We start from the raw sequence: 8424 nt of genomic DNA, 5'->3' as shown, positions 1-8424 counted from the left end.
AGTTGTGTCTGCCACCATTTTTCCTTTAACAACAGTAATTCCACTATAATTGTAAAAAAAAAAACAGGTTATTACAATCTACCCTCCTAAAAAGAATTTCGTCCCGAAATTTAAGCGCGCTACATAAAAAACCACGTATGGCTAACTCCGTCTCGCATCCTATCCTCGCCCTCATTTGAGTAATGCTTCCAATACTAAGCCTTCACCAGATATTAAACAAGACAGTTTCAGCCAATTAAGGTTCTATGTAGATCATACATAATATCAACCAACACCAATTATGGCCACATCAATTTCTACTTCAACCATACCACGATTGACTACACTAGCTCCATCATAGATTTTCTTCTTCAGCTTAGACTCAAGCAAAAAGTTGCTCCACAAGAATTCTAGGAGATAAGGCTAACCTAACCATCGAATAAACTGTAGCAATCTGCAATGGTAAAGCCCTATGTATAGTATTACATCCCAATAGCCACTAATTTAGATCATCACTAATGGAAACTCACACAACAAGAGTTCTCAAATGAAATCCTCATTCCCACTTACGTCATCAACATGACATTCCTTCACCGCATCATTTCTCAAAATTACAACTCCACAATTGCCTCAAGCTACACACAAATCACCACGTGGTATTGCACATATAACTGTTTTCACACAGATCGTCATCCTGTACTGGTATACAAGCACAGTAAACACTCTCACAAAGCGTTTCGCTACTCAATTAGCATCACGGTAAACCTCCATAGTAAAATTTAAGCATGCACTAATCTACACAACAATAGAGATGCATCACTCAAAACAATCATCCTCAAAAGCATGCCAATAAAATGTGTCACCCAGTGATGATGACTTGGGCCTGCTCAATCCTTGGGCTGAGCACTAAGGCTGGCCATTTGGGCCAAAGAAACCGAACCAACTACATTTCGAACCGGCCCAAACCAATTTGGGCCAAAAACTCGGCCCACTAACCTTCTACTCGGCTCAGCTCAGCTTAGCCGTACAGTTTGACTGCATTCAGCTCGGCTACAGTATGAAGTTTTACATACTGATATGTATACTGTACTGACTGTATATACATCCCTATATTGAGAATATACGAGATAATAATAATAATAAAAATAAAAATAAAAATAAAAAAAATTTGTAGGAGGTAAGGTTCGAACTCCTGACCCTATATCCAAAGGCTTTGCTCCCAACCACTGAAGCAAAGGCTGCTTTCATTAACAAAAGCACACACGTTATATTTATTATGTCATAAGCGAACATAATACAAATAACGAGAGGCAAGGTTCGAACCTCAGACCTCTCATACGAAAACTCTGTCCTCAACCACTCGAGCTCAAGCTGCTCTCGTTGTTATCCATGCAATTCCTTTTATTTAAACCCAACCATTTCAGCAATCCGGCCCAAAATACCAAAAACTGTGGCAGAAATCCGGCCCACGAATTCCACCCAAAACTATTTCAGAAATTCGGCCCATCGGGCCTCCACCCACAACTACAGTGAGGGCATTGATCCGAGACAAGCCCAAGTATGACCCACCTGCCCCGGCTTATCCTTTCCGTGATTTAAGGGAATCAGATTTACTTTCGGCTAAAGCTGTCTGCCACAGCGCCTCGAGATTCGCTCAGTCCCCTTACGCCACCCTCTAACAGCTTTTCCGTGTTTTCGGGCAACTTTAATCCAACGCGTAGATTGAATCTCAGAGATCGTCCAACCAACGGTGAAGATCTGCTCACCTCGTTCTATAAATAGGTGCATTCTGGGGAAGGGACTATTCACACCAAAGAAAAGGAAATTTCCCCAAAGTTTTAGCCATTCTCTCTCGATTCTCTTATTCCATCCGATAACTCAAATCTCTTCTTCCCTGAGATAAGATCAATTCTCCAACACCATTTCATCAACTTCAATCCTTTTAACAACAATCTTTCTCAAACACTCAACATCATCTTCTTCAATTCTCACATTTTCTCAACCTTATCTTGTGTTCTATATAAACCTCATTTAGTCTCCTCCAGATTTTACTTGGTTTTGTCTAAGCGTGTAGTTTCAAATTCCTTCTCCTTCATCATGGTTCGAACAAAGGTTACCGCTCGCATGGGCGTCAACCAACGCCGTGTTCTCTCTTTAGAAGAAGAGGGTCGTCAAGCGGCCACTCGCGCTGGCCTCACTAGTCCTAGGGACCATCGTCCTATACGTGAGCGTAGCCGTAGTCCCCCTCCTCTGCCTCGTCACTCTCCCAGACTGCATCATAACGAGTCCCCTTCCTCCTCGGCTGCTCGTGCTTCACGACCTGTGGCCACCCTGGAAAACTTGTCTAACTCGATTGATGCCCTTCGTTCCTCTCTCCGTGATGGTATTATGGTGACGGATTGGCGAGTCACATGCATGATCGGTTACATCTTTGACCTGAACTCTTCCTTGATCCGTTGTCACACTGCAATAAACAAACTTGCTCAGGAGGTCAATAACATGCAGTGTCATCCTCCTGGGTTTCCTTGCAAGGACGCTGCTGCGTCACTCCACAAGGACCCTCATCCTGAGGCTGAAACCAGCAAAAGGGCTGCCACTCGCCCGCGCACCGCTCCTCATGTTCCTTGGGAAGATCTTGACTCAACCAGTTGCGACTCGCAGGATAGTGAAGAGGTCGATGATCAAGTCACCAAACTCATGGAGAAGATTGTCGAGCCTTCCCATTCAAAGGGAAAGAAGTGAAAATAATGCATCTTCTAGTTGTTGTATTTCTTTTTCTGCATTTTAACTTTCGTTGGACAATAACCTTAATTCGCTTCTGACTTGTAATAAGACTGAATGAATGTGGTAGTCTTTTCTTAAAAAAAAACAAACCAACAACGACACCAAGGATCGAACCTTGGTCACTCCTTACTCTTTCAAAACCTTCGCCCACTCTGCTGCACGCCTCTTTCATAATGATGTATCACAAACAATCTTTCCAAAACCCACCAATCAATTCAGTCACACAGTGGTCTAGCTAGTATCCTCTGAGTCAAACCGAACACAAACAATTCTGTCGCTAGAATTAGGAACTAATAAAACTAAACACATCCTGAGTTAGCTAGGGAAAACCCGCATCCTTAGAGTTACTCTTACTAATCTTATAACATCTCAACCATTTCCTCTATAAATGCTCCATCAAACTTACCACAATTCAAACCCTATGATTTCATGATTCAGAATCCGGATCAAATTCCATATCACATAGTAATTCACTTGAACCACTATGGATACCCAACCATGTCACCAAAATCACTACCCAAAATTGCATTTAATCAATTCACCTAAAATCCATAACCACAGGAACACACTCTCGTCTAATATCATTTACAGAGAGTAGAGTCTAAACCTCTCCATTAATTACCGACCAAGATCAACTCCATTGCAAAACTTTAAGTGTCCCGCCTACTTAAACTTAAAACACAAAACAACCTCAATTTCACTTCAGTCTATCTCCATACTACAATCCAACACTCAGGAAAACTAATTCACAAAATCAATTCCCTTTACTTAAATAAAACTATGTCCACAAGTCATAGTCAGGTCAACAGACCAAGGTGTCCCAACGGAGGATTTCCAATCCAGTTGTCTTTGTGAATCACAAAATATCATTCAAAAATGATGCTCGTAACACCAACCATGTATATAAAACACGTGCATTGAACTCGATTTAAATTTAGAATCACTAAAACTACCACTAGTCCCACTTCAAATAACCCTTATGATTTTAGGTACTCGGAGACAACACAAGTATAAAATCGTTCGTCTCATTCACTCAAACACGAGATCAAACTCCGTTCTCGCACCTTAACCCTGCTCAACAACTTACAAGCACACGGAAGAATTAACCACAATAATTCCTTCCCTAACCACAACACTACTCACAACTCCACAAGAGTCAAGAATCCCATTCAAAAACATTTATACGTTCAACTTAAAAAGGTAAAACTTCTATCAATTATACTCGTATCCACACTCGGTACGTACATAGATCCACATCATGCCTTCAACCCAACACTTTAACATCCAAAAGAACCTCACTTCTTAAAACAAATCTCATTGACTCAACAGAGTCGAATCCGGAGATCTCCATTCCTCAAAGATTATAACTCGCGGCAACTGTACTTATCCTAATACGAACCTACAAGACAACATTACGATTCTAAGTACAACTCCCTTCTAATATCTATCACTTAAGAGGTATGTATGCTTGGCTAATACAAGTATAACACTTAAAACACAGTATAAGTCTAATACAAGTCCATAATAACCAAGTCAATACTACAGGGAAGGTATTCACGTTCCTAAAACGACCTAGCGGCCTAAACAACTCCCAACACTCACGCATACCCAATGACTTAGCCAATACCGAAGAGCATACGATGGGGATCCGCTGCAGACGGGCCATCACTCGGAAGGTATTGACACATCACCAAATATGCACCTTACGCTCTGATACCAAATTGTCACGCCCCGAATTTTGAATAAGAAATTCAAATCCGAAACATGAATAATTACAAATACAAATATCAATCAAAAATTTTCTTTCAGATCAACACGCCTCGCACCACTCAAATTACAATATCCAATTCCTCAATTTCTTATTACAGCACATTATCACAATTTCCAAATTGTTAAGTTCAAAATGAACATAACGAAACTCACAATAATGCTGTAACTCAAATACCACTACTCTAGGCAGCCTGATCACCTTCTCGATTCTCCTGACCTGTAAGATTTCCCGCTACACAAATATATATTGAGTACCGGGATTGCAACAACACAAACCCGGTGAGCTTGACAGCCCGTATGAGTAAACGAAAGGATTGCACAAATTTAATATAACAATTTCAACTCAAGCAATTGAAATTGTAGTAATAACACAATCACAACGACCACCACAAAATCTCATCACTTTCTCACTCTCACATATATATATATAGACACATATGAGTTACTCTCAATTTCGCTCATAAGGTCACTCAATACTTTCTCACCCTCACATATATATATATATATATATATATATATATATATATATTATACACTTATGAGTCACTCCCCGTTACCCTCATAAGGTCACTCAACATTTGGCAGACAGACTAGAGCTCTAACTGATCGTAACCACCGGCTCGGCGCAAGAGTGTGGTTCACGATTTAATGCTATTAGTAACCACCGACTCGGTACAAGAGCGTGATTCACTAATAGATGCCATGGTCACCCCCGTGACCTATTGATCTCTACAGATCAATATATCTCAACAAATCAACAATTTATTGTTTCTCAACAATAAACATAACACCTCACTCAATATATAATTTCCTCAACACAACCGAACATCTCTTATATTTTATCAATAATAAAATATGTATAAAGTCATTTGCACATGTATTAATAGCTATAAATATTATAGCATTAAATATAAATATTTAGAACTTCGGTTCGTGAATGAACCATGTGCGGTTTACTCACCTCGATACTCCCGCTGCGTCTTCAAATTAACACAATCACACCAAACTCGCTCGTCCAAGTAAAAACCGTCAATCACCTAATCATAAGTGACTTGAATTTAGCCAACAACTCACAAAATAAAATAATGACAATCTAACGGTCTGATCGAATTTATACGATGATCCAACAGTCGGATCCTCACGGATTTCCCTTTGGATCATCCTCCCGAAATTATCACGAAGATCCAATGGTCAGATCTTCCTGAATCGCCTTCATTAACATCTCCACAGATTTATAAGAAAATCCGACGGTCGGATTCTCACGAATCGCCTTCCAAAACAACATTTCACAATTATACGAAGATCCAACGGTCGGATCTTTTCCCATGACCACACAAAGTCATAGGGACAGTCATACGATCAACATATCAAAACTACAAGTCCATCGGACGGTCCGATCTTCATAGATCACAAATCGAATTATCGAAATCGATCAAAATCGTAAAATTCATAACTAAATCATACGATATCCAAAAATTATGAATTATATATGCATACGATCGTATTGAAACGTAGAACCTAAAAAAGTAAAGAAAAGACATTTTTGATCCCCGGAGGTGGCCAGAAAGGGCCGCCGGAGTTTGGGGCCGAGCTGCCGCCGACCACCGCCAATGGTGTCGGGGCCAGGCTGCTCCTCTTCATCGCATCAAGCCTAACAACTTTCCTAACTAGCATGAATTCTGAAAATGACCGGAAGGGGTCGAAATTACCTAAAACAGTCCGGGTGGCCGGAAATTTTCCAGAATCCGGCGTAAAATGCAGAATCCGGCGAGCTTGATTTCGACGTAAAAACTTCACTTTCAGGCCTCAATTCCTTCTGGAGAGTTGTTAAGAACATCAAGGTGAACTCACTGGTTCAAGAATAAATAAAAAAAAAGCTCTAAAACTCCAAATATACCTGATCGAAGGTTTCGGTTGCCGGAAAAATTCCAGAATCCGGCAGGCTTGAGTTTTCAACGTAAAAACTCCAACCGCAGGCCTCGATCCCTTTTATAAAGTTGTTCATCTCCTCATTCTGAGTTCACCAGTCCAAGAAACATGTAAAACGACGTCCTGTAGCTCGAGATATTTGGATCGAAACTTTACGGGTCCGTGGGGTTGCCTTGCCGCTGCCGCTACGGGCTGTGCCGCCTTGCAAGGTTGCTTCTGGGAGCTTCAGGAGGTTTAGGCGAGCTTGTGGATGAAGTTTGGTACGTATTGGTGACTGGAAGCACGAGTTATCAAGCTTGGAACTAAAACGGGTTTTTGAAACACATCGGCCTCCGCCGTCGTCTCCAGTGGTTCTGCAGCTGCGCAAGATCGACTTGAAGGTATGGGAGGTGATTTGGTACTGCCTGGTGGCCGGTGGAGCGAGAGAGAGGATTGAGAGCCGATGCTCTGTTTTTCGGACGAAAATAGAGGGAGTGAGAGAGTGAGAGATGCAGAGCCAGTAATTATGCATAAACAGGAACAAACAAGCCCCGAGCTTTAGTCCCTAAGATCAGAAAGTTGTGTCTGCCACCATTTTTCCTTTAACAACAGTAATTCCACTATAATTGTAAAAAAAAAAAACAGGTTATTACATACTCAGCCTTGCAGCTCGTCAAGGTTGGCATCTTCATCAACTAGATGTCAACAATGCTTTCCTTAACGGTGACCTCTATGAAGATGTGTACATGAAGTTGCCTCTTGGTTTCAGACGAAAGGGGGAGAATAGAGTTTGCAAGTTACACAAATCATTGTATGGCCTCAAGCAAGCATCGAGGCAGTGGTTTTTGAAACTTTCTGGTGCTCTCAAGGTTGTCGGATTCAATCAGTCTTGGTCTGATTACTCACTCTTCGTCCGACACACTCAATGTAGATTCACAGCCTTGCTAGTCTATGTTGACGATGTTATACTGGCAGGAAACAACTTACAAGACATCATGGAGACAAAGCACTTCCTTGCAAGTCATTTCAAGCACAAAGATATGGGTCAGTTAAGGTACTTCCTTGGAATAGAGGTGGCAAGGTCCATGCAGGGCATTGTTTTATGCCAACGAAAGTATCCATTAGAGGTCCTTGAAGATGCAGGCTTCCTAGGCGCTAAACCATCTCGATTCCTAATTGATTAGAACTTGGTGCTAACGCAAGGTGAAGGGGTCGTTTTAAAGGATGCCTCTCAGTATCGCGGATTAGTTGGAAGGCTCATATACCTCACAGTCATGAGACCAGACCTCGTGTATACTGTACATATCCTAAGTCAATTTATGGATAACCCTAGACAACCTCATCTAGATGCAGCTTACAAGGTGTTGAGATATGTTAAGCAGACTCCAGGACAAGGAATACTTTTTCCTTCCACCGAACAATTGGAGATCAAGGCGTATTGTGATGCCGATTGGGCACGTTGCAAGGACACAAGAAGATCAACTACTGGCTACTGTATTTTCTTAGGCAACGCACCCATCTCATGGAAAACAAAAAAGCAAGGAACAGTGTCTCGTTCTAGTGCAGAAGCGGAGTACAGATCTATGGCAACAACATGCTGTGAGATTACGTGGCTTCGAAGTTTATTAAGAGATTTGAATGTTAAACATGCACATGCAGTTAAATTGTTCTGTGATAATCAGGCTGCCATTCATATAACATCAAATCCCGTCTTCCGCGAATGCACAAAGCATATTGAGATAGATTGCCATGTTGTGTGGGAAAAAGTACAGAGGGGGATAGTCAAAACCATGCATATTCGAACAAAGGAACAACCAGCTGACTTGTTCACCAAGCCGCTGGGTTAGAAGCAATTTTCAGCACTATTGAGCAAGTTGGGTGTAATTAACATACACTCCAACTTGAGGGGGAGTATTGAGGAAAGGAATCTCATATGATTTGGAGTCTTCGTTATTGGGATCTTCTGTATCATCACAAGTTAAT

General features: G+C 41.3%; 1 long non-coding RNA gene across 2 annotated transcripts; it reads right to left on the bottom strand.

Annotated features, from left to right (window-relative positions):
• Positions 1-4599: 4599 nt before the first annotated feature.
• On the bottom strand, positions 4600-7005 carry LOC121051900. 2 transcript variants are annotated; one of them, XR_005807412.1, is made up of 4 exons: positions 6431-7005; positions 6243-6349; positions 5495-5570; positions 4600-4765 (listed from the first exon to the last, which is right to left on the bottom strand). It is a non-coding gene; the product is annotated as an uncharacterized LOC121051900 (long non-coding RNA). The 2 variants fall into 2 exon arrangements; XR_005807411.1 differs by lacking the exon at positions 6431-7005 and having other exon boundaries at positions 6243-6415.
• Positions 7006-8424: the final 1419 nt, after the last annotated feature.

This window comes from Rosa chinensis, chromosome 2, assembly GCF_002994745.2.
Source record: "Rosa chinensis cultivar Old Blush chromosome 2, RchiOBHm-V2, whole genome shotgun sequence".
NCBI lineage: Eukaryota > Viridiplantae > Streptophyta > Magnoliopsida > Rosales > Rosaceae > Rosa > Rosa chinensis.
This window is presented reverse-complemented; position numbering and strand designations above follow the sequence as displayed.